The sequence below is a fragment of the Cyrtonyx montezumae genome, unplaced genomic scaffold, assembly GCF_038088225.1.
Source record: "Cyrtonyx montezumae isolate F1298 unplaced genomic scaffold, pur_monq_1.0 scaffold_8, whole genome shotgun sequence".
Lineage (NCBI taxonomy): Eukaryota > Metazoa > Chordata > Aves > Galliformes > Odontophoridae > Cyrtonyx > Cyrtonyx montezumae.
Window position 1 is genome coordinate 33,038,264 of NW_027072089.1, and position 16,510 is coordinate 33,054,773.

Sequence of the window (16,510 nt, forward strand, 5' to 3'; positions counted from 1 at the left end):
AACAGCAGCCTGAGCTCAGAATATTTCAGTGAACTAAGGTAGCCTCTGTCCATGCTAAAAAAACAATCCTGGACAGAGTTTTAAGAAGTTCAGGAGAGCTGTACTAAGAACAAGCACTGCGTACATTTTTTATGAGATCAGACCAGTACTGTTCTGATAGGTGTTTACTCTGGCTCGGATGCCCTGAATCATAGAAAGGACAGAGAATTAACCAGCTGTTTAAGGATAACCTTGTTCTTGCAGTTATTGGTTTGTTTGTTTGTTAATTTTTGGAAGCAGATGTGTTGAAATAAAAACAACAGCCTTGATTTTCCCAGCCTTAAAGAGTTGTGTAATCTACTGTGATAGATTATCATGATAAGACAGACAATTATTTTTACTTTCTCTGTCCCTTCTGGCCCTCCTGCTGCTTTAACTGTTTATTCCCTTTGACTGCAAATATGCAGACCTACATCATGCTGTTACAGGAAGCCCAAAAATACAGAAGGAAGACCCTTGTGCAAATATCAGCAAGCTGTCTCTTTAACTATTTAAATTTTCCATGTGTAATGTTCAAGAGCTTCTTTCAACTTTTGGGCCAATGATTATGTACTGAGGAGGAAAAAAGAAGTACATCATGCCTGCAAGATCTTTTCACAGTTACTTGAGAGCTTCAGTAACTGGGACTCTTGAAATATAGTAAATGGGTATGATGAATTGAGAGGCAGAGTAGCGACTGGAGTTGCCCTCTTTTTTTGATCAGTCAGTGATTTTTTACAAATTATCATTTATTTAAAGATCCCACAACCTGAAAAAAAATTGTAATAATAGTTAATACTGTTTTAAAAGCTAATTTCCAGGATATTCTCAAATTTTGATCAAAATTTTTCTTTATCTTACAGAAATCTACTGAAGATAACTAAGTCTTGGGTAGTGTATGACAGTGTATTCTGACAGGAGGTGCATGTTTTTTCTTCTTAGCTGTAATTTGAATACTAGACTTTATTTGCGCAGGATACAATTCTTTTTACATCAGTAGCTTCTAAAGAAGGATGAACACAGATGAACAGCAGTCTTAATTTTGACCTTCCTAATACCACTTATAGGAATAAAAAATAATAAAGCTACTTGTGATATAGAATAAACTTCTCTCAGGCCTACATGTTAGTTAGGAGTCATGAAGGTCACTGATTTCTGGTAGCATGAAATATCAACCATGTGTGGGGATAACCACCAAATCTATTTTATTCTTTGTGTGCCTGATAACAGTGCCTCAATTGTTGACTCTTTCTCTAGCTTTGTCTGGTGATGTGAAGTGGACTTGTGTGACTGCAGCTTTTCTCATGGCTTCTAAGGACAGAGGGGACACAGACTACTCTATCACAAGAAGTTACAGCAGTACTTGGGCATATCTACCTTTGAAAACCAAGGTCATTGGTTGTCACAAAGAAGACAAGGTTAGTCTGTTTGTCTACTTTTTTTTTTTGACTACGCAAAGAATCACACAATATTATGAAGTATTTTTGAACTTCCCTGATGGCACTGATGAACAATTGGAGATACTGGTTCATCTCACAAGTTCTGTTGTATGTCTTGATTGGGGTTGTTTCTTCACGCCGTTAAAATTCATTACTGAGAACTACTTGAAAGACTAACTTTTCATTTTCAGATGGGTCATTTCTGAACTACTGGAATTATTGTTATCTGCAGGGACAAAACTGACTGCCAATATGCTCTTTGAAGTAAAGACACTTCACAGCCTTCTAAGGCTGTCCAAGAAAGCCTAGACAGTGACAATATTGAGATATTTATTTTCTCAAATCTGGAAACAGTTGCCAAGACAGCAGTGAGGTGAATTTCTGCCTGGAAAATGTCACTTATTCCTCTTCCCTCCTTTTTCCTAATGTCCTCAGGTGTCAGCAAGCCAAATATTGATAAAATAATCGAGGTCAATGTCAATAACAACAGGGAATTCTATTAAAGAGTTCATATCAAATTCTGTCCCCATGCCTGTCAAAATAATGGGCACGAGACTATTATCCCTTCCTCCTAAATCAAAGGTTTTTGTGATAAAGTTAATCTGAATCTGGATTTTATGGTTTTCTCTTGGTAAAACTTCTGTTACCTGCAGTGGTGTGTTGATTGAATTTAAAATTGAACGGAGACAGAAAGATTTGGTCATCTAGGGTTAACATAGCAGTTGAAAACCATGAGTTTCCCAAAGCTGGCAAAAAAAAAAAATAAAAAAATTACAGGATATTAAAAATAGATAAAAATGTAGGAGTGGTAACTAACTATGAAATTAGCAAAGAAGAAAATACTGCAAATAGAAATGTACAATGTTAATTCTGTTGAGTGTGCTAAACCATGAGAGGAGATGGAAAAAGACACATGAAGCTGAGTCAGGACAAGCTGCTGCATCCTACAACTGTCTTCCAGTGCCCTCTTCTCTTCCATCCCGCCCTGTGGTGTGGTCACCTGCCTCCGCTGCAAGCATGGTTCCTACTTCAGGGAAGTGGGAAAATGGATTTTTCTGTCTACAAGCCACTTTGCTTGCCAATTGCCACCTGATTTTGAGGAGCTTGGTTGCCTGGGAAACATAACAGGCTGTTGCTGTGGAAACTCAGTTTGGCTGACCACCGGGTTTCCCTTCACTGGGCGGAGAGGTGGGGACTCTGCATCGGTCCCCAGGAGCAGGTGATGGTAGATGGGTTTGCCACTGGCACTATCAATAAAGTTGCAAAACAGTGCTAATAGCTTTTGCTTTCACTTATTTAAACCTCCTCTACTGTTGGCTTTTGGAGGGGAAAAAATGAGGCTGATCCATTTAGGTAATAGATTAGAGGAACGAGTCCAAGTAGGAGGACATAGTTGTTTATTTACCTGCTTCAGAAAAGTTCCTAAGACTTTTTTTTTTTTTTTTGTGCACAAATTACTTAGAAGAAAAGTGAACATGAAAGCCTCAAAAAAATGTACATTTTCACATTGCATTAACGTAAGCTTTTTGAAGTTAATATAGCCATCCCTCTGCTATTAATGTTCCTGTGTATTTAGTTGGCTTAAACTGTTCATCTCATAAAGAACATATGCTGTCAGTAGAAGCAATGGCTGCTGTGGTATGCATTAACTCCTTGTTCCCACACTCAAGACAAGTAGAAACGGCACTGGCGACATGTAACCCTGGATTCAGATTTGGGACAAAAGGAGTTAAACAACATCTGAAGTAAAATGCTGTAAATTCTTACATGACCTCTGCTGGCTTTGGAAACAGAGTAAGAATAGAATACTAGCTAATTTTTCTTTATTTTTTAAGTAATAAACTGAAAAAAATCCCACCTTATTACAGCTCACATTGACATCAGTGAAATCATAATAATAATACTTTGTACTTACATGGTACCTTTTATCCCAAGTTTTCAAAGGATTTTTTAGACCTTAATGATATATCACTGTATTCTCTGTTGGCAAGGCAGTCACAAAGTGGTGTGAGAGGGAAGGAGGCATGAGGCAATTTGTAGGGTGGTAGGACACTAATGCAGATTTTAGGAAGCTATGCAGCCAACTGACAACAGCTCTATGGTTAAATCACGTTTAAGGTAAAATATCTGTCTATCACAGGCAGTTTGCTGCAGTAGAAAGTGATGAAATCTCCTTCGTAGTCCATTGATCATACTGCAGATACTATAGTGAGAGAAGCTGTGTTAGGGCTGGTTTAGAGCTATCTCTTTATCTATTTGATTCAGTAGATTCTGTTGTTGTTGCTGTTGTAGTTATAGTTATTTTCTTTTTCTTCCATGATACTTGAAAATGTATGCATTATAAAAAAAATTGTAGTAGGACTGGGATATGTACTTGACATCACCGAAGGCAATGCTTCAGTAAAAATGCAGGATAGCTTGAATAGTTTTCCTGTATGTTTACATTTTAGGGCTTCCAAAATATTCTGTGCTTGAGCTTACTTGAAGAGAGAAATTTTGGCAAGTAAGGGAAAAACAATCTCCCATACCTCCTCCCTTATTTATAATTTTAAAAGTGCATTTTTTTTTCCTCAGTGTAATGAGTTGTCATAAATTTGATATTCAAGTAAGAAGAGGAAAAATAAAAGGTTGACCTTTGATACTGGAAAGATGACATAGAAGTAGTCCTTGTTTTCAAGTGTTTCCATGTCCAATTAATATACAGCCAGTGCTCTGGAGGCACATCCTAAATGACTTTATGGAGATAGGGAATACTGTTATCCAGGGCTCACAGGAAACCTTGCCTTATCTGTAACTAATATAACTCAGAGATGCTCTAAAGGAATCTGTGGAGCTACATCAATTTACACAAGCTGAAAATCGTGCTCAACTATTTCCAGGCAAACAAAAACGTGCAATCCCCCATTTTCCTCCACAAAGACAGATACTCTACCTCCTTACCTGCTCCATTTGCTTTAATGAGGTGTTCACAGCAAAGCACAAATGGTACCATTTAGACGTCAACATTAACCATGGTGATATTTTAAGAGAAGCACTTAAGGAAATTAAATGCGTAATCTGAGCTAATGTGAACGATGTATGACTGTTGTTAAATAAAGTTAAAACAGACCACGTAAAACTCTTTCAAGTGCCTCTATCTCAAGCATGTTCTATGTTGTGTGAGTTATGGCGTAATCTTAGTAGGATGGAAATTTCTCCATTCAGATTTTGTGACAGAGAAAGCAAATATTAACACACTAAGTCGGTGTTAAGGTATTAGTTTTCAGAACATTAGTGTTTGACATGCAAAATGCTAATGTGTGGAAATTCTGTAGGTTACAGAAATGCAACTTTTGAGGGGGGCTGGGGCTGTACTGCATGTAGGAGATAGGAGGTAGTTCAGTTTTGCTCCCTTTTCATTCCCCTTGTCCCCACATAATGCAAATGTTAAGTAGCAGTAACATGATTCAGTGCACTTATCCCAGTGATTTCCATAGCATCGTTGAATGCAATGGAATTTTTCTAGATTTAATTCTGTGAGAAACCAAACTAGAAAGTATAGCTTAGTGTGTTGATATGAAATGCAAAAAGGAAATTGCATCATTTGTGTTTCTTCTTGTGTTGAAAAACTGCTGGAGGCCTGGTAGGGATGGAAATGTTAGGAGCAACAACATAACATTGCATGCATTTATTGTTTTCAATATATTACTTTAAAATCTGTTTTTAGGAACCAATAAGGCACACCTCTGTTTAATTGGTAATTAGGTTTATAAAGTCCAAGTTCTGATTTTTTGTATGTATGTATATTAACCCGAGAACAAAATTAGAGTCTTTGCTAGACTGAAGAAAGCTCTGTATTCATGGGGAAAGCATTATAACAGATAAAAAGTATCTGATTTAAAATCATTTTCAGACCTTTCTACTACCCTGAGGTTAAAAAAAAAATGGAAAAGCAATGAATAAATTAGTAGCCACATCATTGTTCCAACAACCTAATTTCAATAGTATCGTAATAAAAGGACAAAGGTCGTAGATTAAAGTATTGTAATGGAAATGCAAAATCTATATCTGCTCATAGGTATAGAACTGTATTTTTAAAGATACTACTACTTGTAATGATCATCATTTGAGCTTAGTGTCACTAATAAGAAAATAGTTATTTTTCATTCTCATTCAAGAACCAACATTTACAGGTGTGTATCTGTATATCTATAAATTAACAGTGAACAGCTACACTGAGAATATCTGCTTGGGATACCAGGTCAGCTGTAGTGCTGTTTCCTTAATGCTCTTATCAAGTTACCTCTTACAGTTTATTTTTTTGCTTTCTGCTACTAAGGGACAAGTGATAGAGACAGGAGGTATCTAGAATAGAAAAATATGAGTATTATTTTCTTGACTCTTTTCTGCTAATATACTAAAGCATGTTAAATGTGTTGGTCATAAAATGTCAAAAATAACCTTTTTTTTCTTTTCTTTTTTTTTTTCCTAAAGTCACACAGATTAATTAATGCAGCTTATACCTACCAACATCTGGTATCCAGAATTATTCTGTTATACATGTTGAAAGACCCTAAAGTGGCTTCTGCATTCATATATGCATAAACTTATTCTCTCCGTCCACAGATAACAAATATACAATGGTTTCCTATAACTTGGAATAAGATCCACTCTTTTCCTTGTGCCTACCTCCAAGTCAGAGGTAAAACTGCAGGAGGAAGCTGTCACAAGTACCAGAGTTATTAAACTTTTGTCTGCTGTATTTTGTGTGTGATTGGTTAAAGAGGGATAAATGATAGTGGCTTCCCACATTATCTTGTGTCTCTTTCTCCCCCACTCCATTAAAACTGTTTCACATATGGTTGAGGATCCATGCAAAAATAAATGACATTTTCTCCACCTAATGTGACAGTATATAACATAGAAACAAAAATTCATTTAACTTCTGTCATCTCCAAACAAAATACTTAATGAGCAGTTTAGAGTGGCAAGGCAATGCTGAATGGCTTGTTCTCAGAAGAGCAGGATATCAATAAAGGAATATCTGATGGATGCCAGAACTTCTTATTTAAGGAATCTATTATGTGATGCACAGCAGACAGAAGATTTGGGGGATGTTACAAAATGCATCAGTATGAGGGCTCCTCTTTTCACCTGAGCATGTAAAATGCCTGCAACCCTGCTCTTTCAGCTGTCAGCTGTTTTGCTACCAATTGGAGCATGGTGGAGAGAAGAGCAGCCTGGGGCCTCCTAGATTTTTTCATGCACTAGAGCAGACTCCTACTGTGTAAAGATGTCTTCTGGTCACCCTTTTGTTCCTGCACTCTGGAGTATCCTCTGTCACTAACAGAGGCAGTGCCTTACTCTGAAGTGCTGTGTCTGTTGTCCTGTGGAGGCTGAGATGGAGGAATGGCAGCAAGCAAGAAGCAGGACTCTGCCTTCCTGCTGTCCCTCATCCCTGCTTCCATGCAGCTCCCACAGCATCCCAGCTTCCCAGGCTGTAAAATACTTTCCCAGCACCAATGCCTTGCTACAAAACAGTTTTGCCCATGCAGAACCCTTCTGCTGCTGGCAAGAAAGAAGCCCTGACTTACAGATTAAAGGTGGAAACTATAAATCAAGCTTATATAACCTTTTCCCGGGAATGAGCAGTTTCAGAGCAAGGCACTGCTGTAAATGGATGCATGTCAATGGCAGGGTGCAATGCCCAGATGAGGCACAGGCATAGGTATTGCTCACCATAGCCTATGTTGTTAGTGGCCTCTCATGAGCCAATCAAGCTGCTTTATGAGCCACAGCTATAATTTGGCCTTCTCTGCCCTCCTGAACACATCTTGGGATAAATACATTCTGGGGATCACAGAAAGTTGCAAATTTGTGTGGTAGCAGCTGGATCTGTCTTTCTTGTCTTTATGCATTTCACGATTTTCAAAGCTAAGCAGATTTGGGCCTCATTAATGCTTGAATGCATTAAAAATGGGTATTGCTCATGGTACAAGCTGCAGCCAACTATTTTCTATAACATATCAGTATGTATATCTTTGTAATCTTTAGAGAGCTATTTTGTAGAGGCATATTTATTTTGAAAATATATACAGCTCTCCAGATTTCCTCACAGAGACTGTTTGGTCCTTTGAGCAAAACCATTAAAGAGATGTTTCTAAAAAAACTAGTGTTTCTCTGGGTTAATGTGAGGGAAAGAGAGGTTTTGGTTTGCCTTTTTCCCCCTACAAATATGATTCACATTGCAAAAGTTCAAATTTCCTTAGAGCGAGATAAATGCATTGTGCACATTTACCATTTCTTACCACAAAGGAATCTCAGGTCAGAGAATTTCTCATGTCAGAGCAGAAAATACAAATCTGTGCGTGTGTATTTGTGAGCATATGCGTATTTTAAAGCAAAGGCTCATTGCGGAATTTTTGCATGGGAACTTCTGTAGTAAAAACATTGTGATCCATGCCTGACTTGGCCTCATCCTTCTGTGCAATCATAGAATAGGGACCGGCATTCATAACATTTTCAATGTGTTTCTCTTGGTGTCATTCTGTTCTTTGCACTGTGCTATTCAGGTTTTGCAATTTGTTTTAAATAGCTTGTGGATATGGTTCTCCTTCTTCCCTTGGGATACTATTCCACAATCTAATGTTTCTCAAAATTAGAATTTTTCCTCCAACCCAGGTGTAGGACTTTGTTTATAAACTGCTGAATTCACATAGTACTGCATATGGTGCAGATGTTTCACAAGGGGACATTTATGTGAAGTGCTTCCATTGAAAAATTTGGAATAAAAGGAAAAAAACTTATTAAATGCAGTTACAATATATCATGTGTAAACATGCTTTTATTTTGCAATTTCACTACAAAATTAGCAATGCATACAGCTGTAATAGAGTATTGCTGCATAAAAATTAATTATCAAGTATTGTATTTTTCCAAAGGTTTGTGTCATAGCAAATTAATTGTAATTCTTAATACAAAAAAAGAATTTCAAAATATGTTTTTACTAAATATTGGTATAGTACATTTAAACCTTTTAAATTTTGCGAGAATAACATGTTTTTTTCTTCTTTTTCTGCATTTTTAATACGAAAGCAATTGAGATCTATCAAGTCCATAGCATATATCACTATTTTTAGTCAAGAATTCTGGTGAAAATAAAGCACTTCCTTTATTCACAAAAATCATAATTGCAACATACATAAAACCTGTCAAAGCTCCAATTTCCAATATTCTAATGAATATCAAAAGAGTCCAGCATTTCTGACTTTGACAAATTGCAAATGAGGTTTTATTCATTAAGAGGGCTGCTAATGTTTATTTAAATGCAATTTACTGTTGCATTATTGATTAGCTACTGCAAAATTATCTTACAAGGAGCACGTGTAGCAAGAAGATTTCAGGTTGAGAAAGGATTTATCTAGGGAAGGCCTGTAGGCTTGATTTAGGCCCCAGGACATGAGAGTTTTAATTTATCTGGAAAGAAAGGCCTGGTGGAAGGTTTGCTTTGTTTGCATTTAGACAGCAGATGAAAGGGGTTTTGATGTTGAGCTGGGAGAAAATGGCTGCCACTCTTGTTATTCACAGAGAGAATTGAGAAAAAAAAAATCTATTATAGGGGGGCAAGATAAAAAGTCTCCCCCCTCAATGATTTTCAGAATCAGTCTATACGTGTCTTATTATTCTCTGAAGAAGAAATAATTAAGAAAATGTTGCTTGTTATCTAAAATCTCTTAAAAAAATCCATACTGTATTTATTCCTGACTCCCACTTCTTGTTTCGGTGCCATACAACTGAAGTGAGGCTGCTGTATCTGACTTGAAATTATACATTAATTCTGGACCTATATATTTTAATAAAAACCAAAAGGACAATGCTTTCAGTGCTTCCCACCATAAATAGACACTTTCTGGCAATGTCTCATGTTATCAGCCCGAAGCATCAGAGAGTAATACAGAACCTCTTTGGCTTCCACATTAAGGTCAGAGGCATTTGCAGTACTTACTTGTTTTAGCGTTGGTTTTGTCTATGAGAATCAATTAGCTGTGTAAACCATAAGCATGAACTCTCTCTTCCCTGAGAGTTGCTACCGTAAAATTAAAGAAGACTCGTGCAGATATGTACCAAAGAGAGAGATTTAAGAAATTAAGGGCAATCACTCCATCAGTCTATCAAACTGAAGCCTGTGCATACAAATAAAGCCACTGGGTCAGGTGGAATCTGGTGAGTGAACAGATTCTAGTTCTAGAATAAATTATTTTAAATTTCCAGCTTGGAGAAAATGCGTTCAACAGAGCAATGTGCTGCTTCAAAAGGCATAGTTCAAGTACACACTAGCAGGACCTGAATGTTTTTTTCTGGACTCATTACAAACTGACAGCACTTTTCATTTCAAATGACAATCAGGAAAACTTTGAAAGCCCTCAGCCAATAGCAGGGAAGAAAAATAATCCTACTGAGATTAAATCTAAAACTCAAATATTACACCAAGACCTTTCAACTCACTCATTATTCCATTAAACCATCTGTAAAGGCACCATTCTTCATCTGAAATGAGTTTAGAAAAACTTTCATTGTGTGACTTGGTCCACAAATGAGAGTGACAGGGGAAGAATGATATTTTCCTTTGGGGTTTATACCTTTCGTGACTCTGATGATGATGACTAAGTATCAGTTCTGACAAGCTGAAGGTTAATTACTTACTCTGCATTTCAGGTCTGTCAGAGTGGAATATCAGCATCGTTTTATTTAGCAAAAGTCAAAAGTATTTGGTATTTACTTTGGGTGTAGAGAACTGTTGCTCTAAAGACCACTTGTCTATCTTCTGCTTGCCTGCAGATGCTTCTCTGTTTCCTGCTTCTGCCTTATTTGAATCTCCCTCCCTTTTTCAACTTCCAAGGAGTCTCCCACAGTGTAGAAGAGTGTGATCAGTCTGAAGGTTGAGATGGAAAACAAAGTAGATGGTGTAATTCTGAGGAAGATAAATGCATGCATGACAGTACATTAGAAAATACAGAAATCCTTAAATCACATTATTAATGAAAAAGTCTTCTCCAAACCAGGCAGGTGACAAAAACCTTTCCCCGAGAATGTGAAATATTTGGCTTATTAAACTCAAATGGTGAGGAAAACAGCTTAGGTAATGCTGCTGCAAAAAGGAAAGGAATATGAAAATTTACAAGTGAAGCATTGTTAGGTAGACTAGGTCTGGCCTACTTCTAATTTCTAGTTATTTGGCAGATCACAATTTCTTTAAATGGAAACAACAACAAAAGAAAATGTGTCTACTTATTTCCTATTCTTCACAATACTCTGGAACTTTCCTTAGCAGCAGTGCTTATTCCTTCCTTCTGATCATGTACTTCATGTGTTCCCAGACTCTGGTTCCTCTCTCTTGCCAGCTTTCACATTCTCTCTCACTTTTTTGTGGTTCTTCCTACTCTCCTCAGAGACCCTCTCCAGTCTGCAGGATTAAAGTTCACCACAGGGAAAGGGAGACTATGAATGTGAATATTTCATGTCAGTAGCCTGAGCCTTTTGCTCTCCTTATTATAGAACCATATTCTCTCATACACTTCCTGTTTTCTATATGGTTTGATTTTATCTTAGAATCCAACTTTCCTGTTAGCTTCTTGTGCATATAATGCATTGAAAACAATACTGAAAGTTGCTTTCTATAAAAAATGAAGATCATAAAAGTATTTGTTCTTTTCATTCTCAGGATTCCCAAGCACAGGAATGTTATATAGCTTTTAAAGTTTGATGATCATCCCAGTATCTACTTCAGGTCAGATACCCAAAAATGAATTTTTTTTCTAGATTATTTTTCCCCATAATCTCTGTTCCAAAAATAAAGTTTATTCAGTGTAATCTTCTGGGTTAAAAGGAGTGTCAAATAAAACAATATTCTGACATCTATATATGAGCTTGGAGAAAACTGCTTCTTATATATGTTGAATCCCAATGCTCTGTTCTACTTTGAGTAATTTACCTTGAAGATTTGACATAGTTGACATACCAAAAACTTAGTAGAAGGAATAAAATTAGAAGGGCTATGTAATATGGAGATACAGAAACACAGAAAAAAACAATGGTGTTGATGGAGCATTGGTTCTGTGTGTACAAGACAGCTTACAGTCAGATGAAATAAACAAGGTAACATTATCACCAGCTAATACACGATACCTATGTTAGGCCTAAGGAGGAAGAGGAAAGCATTTAGAATTCCAAGCTGAAATTCTGTTCAAGCGATGAAAATAGAAAAAAAAAAAAACAGAAAAAAAAAAAAAAAACCTTTGCAAGTAAGTGTTAAATACAATAAGGCAAGCCAAAAAAGGTTCTGAAGAGCAGGTTGTTAAAGGCGTAAGAACTAAAAATGAATTCTCTTCAAACACATCAGAGGCAGGACTTGTCTGTAGGGCCAGTAGATGATGGATATAGTAAAGGAAAACTCAAAGGAAATAAGCCATGTTGAGAAGCAAAATGAATTCTGTGCTTCTTTGTTCCTCGTGAAAAGGGGAAGGGAGGAAAGGTATACCAAAAACTTTGTTTACAAGAGAAATACAGGGGAAGAGGGAACATGACTTTAAAAAGAAAGAATTACGTCTTTCAAATCTCTTCAAGTTCCTCAAAGGAGTCACTGAATGCATAGGCCAGGCTGATGTGATGGCAAACTGCCTGCATAGCAGCCTCCAGTTACTTCATCAAAGGCTGCTGAAAACACAGGCTATCTATCATGCTCCTTATGGCCAGGTAATCAGATTTGAAAATCCAAAGGTAAGCATCTACCTCTGTAATGAGACACTGGAATAAGTGATTTCCTTTTTTTATATTAAAAAAAATATTGATACATCTCTTGCAGCTCTCTTTACTGGGAGCAGAACCTGGTTTTGGCTGTGTGGTAATTAAGGCTGTGTTAGGGATACAAGACTGGCCTGTTCGCCACTTGATGTCCTTACAGAGACTCTACCACACTTGCCTATAGCCAGTTATACTAATAGTCACACACATACGGAGGTGAGAAATAAAACACCTCTTTCTTTACATGCAACACGATTTGATGAGCAGAAGAGTAGATTACCATTGAATTCCAATATTCTTTATCAGCATTCATTTATTAACTGTATGGAAAACTTTACTCATGAAATCTCTATTTCATTCCACTAGCAGCTGCATAAAAACTTAAAGACTGAAACCTTGTAGACGGAGGAAGAAAGACAAAAATCTGTAATGTACAGGTATAAGACAGAGTGAAAAAATAATGAGACCTAGGGACAGAACAATATTTCTTACCAATAATACTGGCAGGATTGTTAGACTAATAGCTAAGCAACAACTCCTTCCTGTCCTGGCAAAATCTTTTGGAGCCAGATGCCCCTCAGATCCACACCTCAGGTATTCTTCAATAAAACAGCTATTATTCCAAATGTTTTACTATTCTGAGGACAGAGAAAGCAAATTTCATTGTACAATCTGGCTTTGCTGTTTCATTTTCCAAGTCTTGACTGAAAAAATGCAAGTTTCTATCACAGTAACAAATTAACCCCTGAAGAAGCTATGCTGACCTGAAAGCTTTCATATTTGGTACTGTTGCTGTCATTTTGGAAGTAGTATTTAAGGAATACAACATTTGACATTGTGTCTGCTTATTAATAGAATTTAAAAACTGTAAAACCCACGTATTTACCAGTTTTATAAAAAGCCTTCTGTAAAGCCATTCACATAACCAGTTATTTTGGCTGGAAAGCACTCTACATGGAAATATCAGCTTTCATGTCAAGGCCAGGAAAGCTTTGCTAGTTCCTCCATTTCAAATACTACTTGGAGGAATGCACTCTCAATAGCAAATTGTCACCTCATTGTGATTGGGATCTTTTTGAAGTGGGTCTTTTCATGTCTCATTATATGAGTTCTGTTCCAAAAGTAATGCCTCCTTTTTTTTTTATCTTGGCCTACAACATAAGAAGCAGATGTAGGTGGGTATAGAAATAGGGGTTGAACCTTCCCAACAATATTCCACTACATGTCGTTGTTGTGTGACAGATGGCAGCAGAGAGGCAGTGTGACAAAATGGCGTCTGACATAGAAGTGTGTATGGAACAAAGAGGGGACATTAAATTTCTCCATGTGGATATGAGCACAGCGAGGCAGTGAGTGGTGGGTTTTAGCAGTGGTGACAACAGCAGTGAGTCACCTTCACTGTTGCAGACTCTTACAAGCAGGGCATGCAGGATCGTGTTTGTTGCTGGTGAAAGTACATAGCCAGTAGTGGTAACTGTGTTGAAAAATGTTTTGTAGCTGAGGATTTGCTCTACCCAATACTGTAATTGAGCTATTTGATCATCTGTTCTATTTTCTGTGGAAATTAATAGGAGGCATTACTTTTGGAGTGATCCACATGCTTTATAATTCCTTCTGTAGTGGCCTATTTAAGAGATCTCAGTAAGATTTGTGCTGGTGGGACAGTCTGTGACACTCTGCCATTTTTAAATAAATCGTTCTGAAGAAACATTGCTCTACTTTGAAAACATTATCTAAATGAGCAGTTAATGTATCAGTATTTACTGATTCAATTTTGTCATTGTACTCAAGTATAAAGACGTTTTTTCCACTTGCAAGCCTTGAAGACTCCCCCAAACATCTGAAAGTCAACTTGGCTTCTCTATTTAGAAGAGCCTGTTTGAAAAAGAAGGTTGATTCTACTTTTTCATCTCCATTGATGACGTGCACTGAAAGCACTACTCCTGGACTAAGATGATATTCCAGGATAAAAAGCTAGTACTAACAAGAAGATTAACTACAAAATAAGAATGTAGAAAAACAGCTCCTAAAAATACTGTACTATAGCAAGAGAAAGGAATGTGTCAGATATGGTATAGTCTTGCTTTGCAGCTGGCATTGAGAGATTTCCTTTTGACTTAATCTTAACTAGAAAACATTTGCATCTGAAGAACTTTCAGGTGCTAGGTTCTAGAGATGCTGAAGAAAAAGAGTGGTCATTGTTTCTAATCATATTAATAATTATCTGGACCAGATTTTAATACCTTTCTGTAAAAGAAAAGTGGGTAACAGGATATAGATGACATTTATTTCACATCCGAAAATTGGTGTTGTGAAATAACAAAGGAAAATATATGGACAAAGTTACAAACACAAGTAGGCAATAGCAATGTCTACATAAAACTGTGAAATATGTGAGCACAACAGCTGAGGAAAACAGACCACAAACTAGGATCTGGAAAACTAGAAGAAAGCTAGAAGCTATCTAGTACATTTTGCATGAAAGAATAAGAAAAATGATTTATTGTCTGAAGGAATTAACTTCCAGAAAATTAAAATGCAAAAATGGAGATTTGTTCTGTAGAAATGATACTCAAATTCCAGAAAAGAAAATAAATCTACCACCATGCTACTTCCAAATTGACTGGGTGACTAAGTTATAGGGAAAGACCTTCAGACCACCTGAGCTGGTCCAGCAGAGCAGGTGCTGCCCCAGTGGGAGAGGTGCGTGACAGTTGTGTTGAAAAGGCAGTAGCTCTACCTCTGTGAAAAGGCTGGCAAATGCTGCTTGAAGAATCTTGGTAATTTAGTTCCCACAGAAGTCAAATCTCAGCTCCCAGGCTGTCCCTCCTCACTTTGAAGTACAAGAATATTGGGGGACAGCTCTTTTCCCAGGGCATAAGTGCACCTGAACTTCATAGGTAGGCATAAATATTCTAGGTAAGTATACCTTTCTTAACTAGAGCTAAACTATGACTGTCTTCTATTCAATATGTTAATGGGAACTTTTGTGAAAATATTGGAAGGAACTGAGTAAAGCAATAGAGAGAACTTTATCATAGGAATTGATCTCACTAACCTTTTAAATTTTATTTACTTATTTAATAATTGTTCATTAATAATAAAAAGTGGAGGTATAATGAACATTGCCTTCTGCAACAAAAGTGTTAATTATTCCTTTCTCCCAGAGTTAGCAAAATGTCATCAATGACTCATTTGCAAATTCTATAAACTATGCTCCTATCCAATTTTACTTTCAAAAATAATCAAATCACTTTATGGTTTAAGCTATATTCATCTTTCAGATCATTCTGACTTTTCCTCTTACATAGAGATGGATTGTTCTTAATTTTTCATGGCTATAACCAACAATGAATAATAAAGTAGTTTTATCATGCCACATAGGATGGAGATAACAGAAATTAGTTTATTGGAAACTTATCTTTATAGTTGCATACAAAAAAAATTGTCATCTAGGGTGTGTGATGACAAATTGGAAACTTCAATCTATAAAAAAATTAAATAACTAATACATAGCTAGGAGATATATTTTGGAATTACAATCAGGTAGTTGTAAGGGAGAGTTTGCTTTTTAATTATTAGTCTTATTGAATCCTGCGTATTAAGAGCATTATATTAAATTAAAAAGAACACAAAGGAATCCTTGGGGAGAAGGAAAAAAATATATCAATTTTGCAGCTCTTTACTTTTCATCTTGGAAGAGAAGACCAGTAGGAAGGATGGACGGAATGGTATATATTATACTGCAAAAAATCTTTCACTCTCACATCTATCTTTCCAGCCTTTCTCATTTTGTAAAACACAACTGACTAAATGTAGCTGCAATGTAAGAGATCCTGTAGAAAAGCCTAGAGAAAATTTTGAAGTGGTTGCAAAGCAAAGAGATAATGCTATCATACTAGATTAACAAATCTATTGTTTATTGCCTCAATGATATGGCATGCTGTGAGGTGCCTATGCTCATGCAGTAATGATTAGCTAGTTGGCTAAACTCCAGATAGTAAGGTTATTAACACTAGATTGTGAAGCCTCAATGTGACGTTGATTTTCTTGTACTTTATATTGCATGTAGGAAACATGTATTAATCAATACAAATTATTCTCCAAACAATAAGACACAGTGGGGGTGAGCAGAAAAGGTGGGAAATGAGATGCTAGTGGAAATAAATAAATAATAAATAAATAAGGTCACATGTTCTGCCCCTAATTAATGTTGAAGGAAAATCTTTGAAAGTCAGAAGTCTGGTGAGTAAAGCAGGACACAAACCACTAGT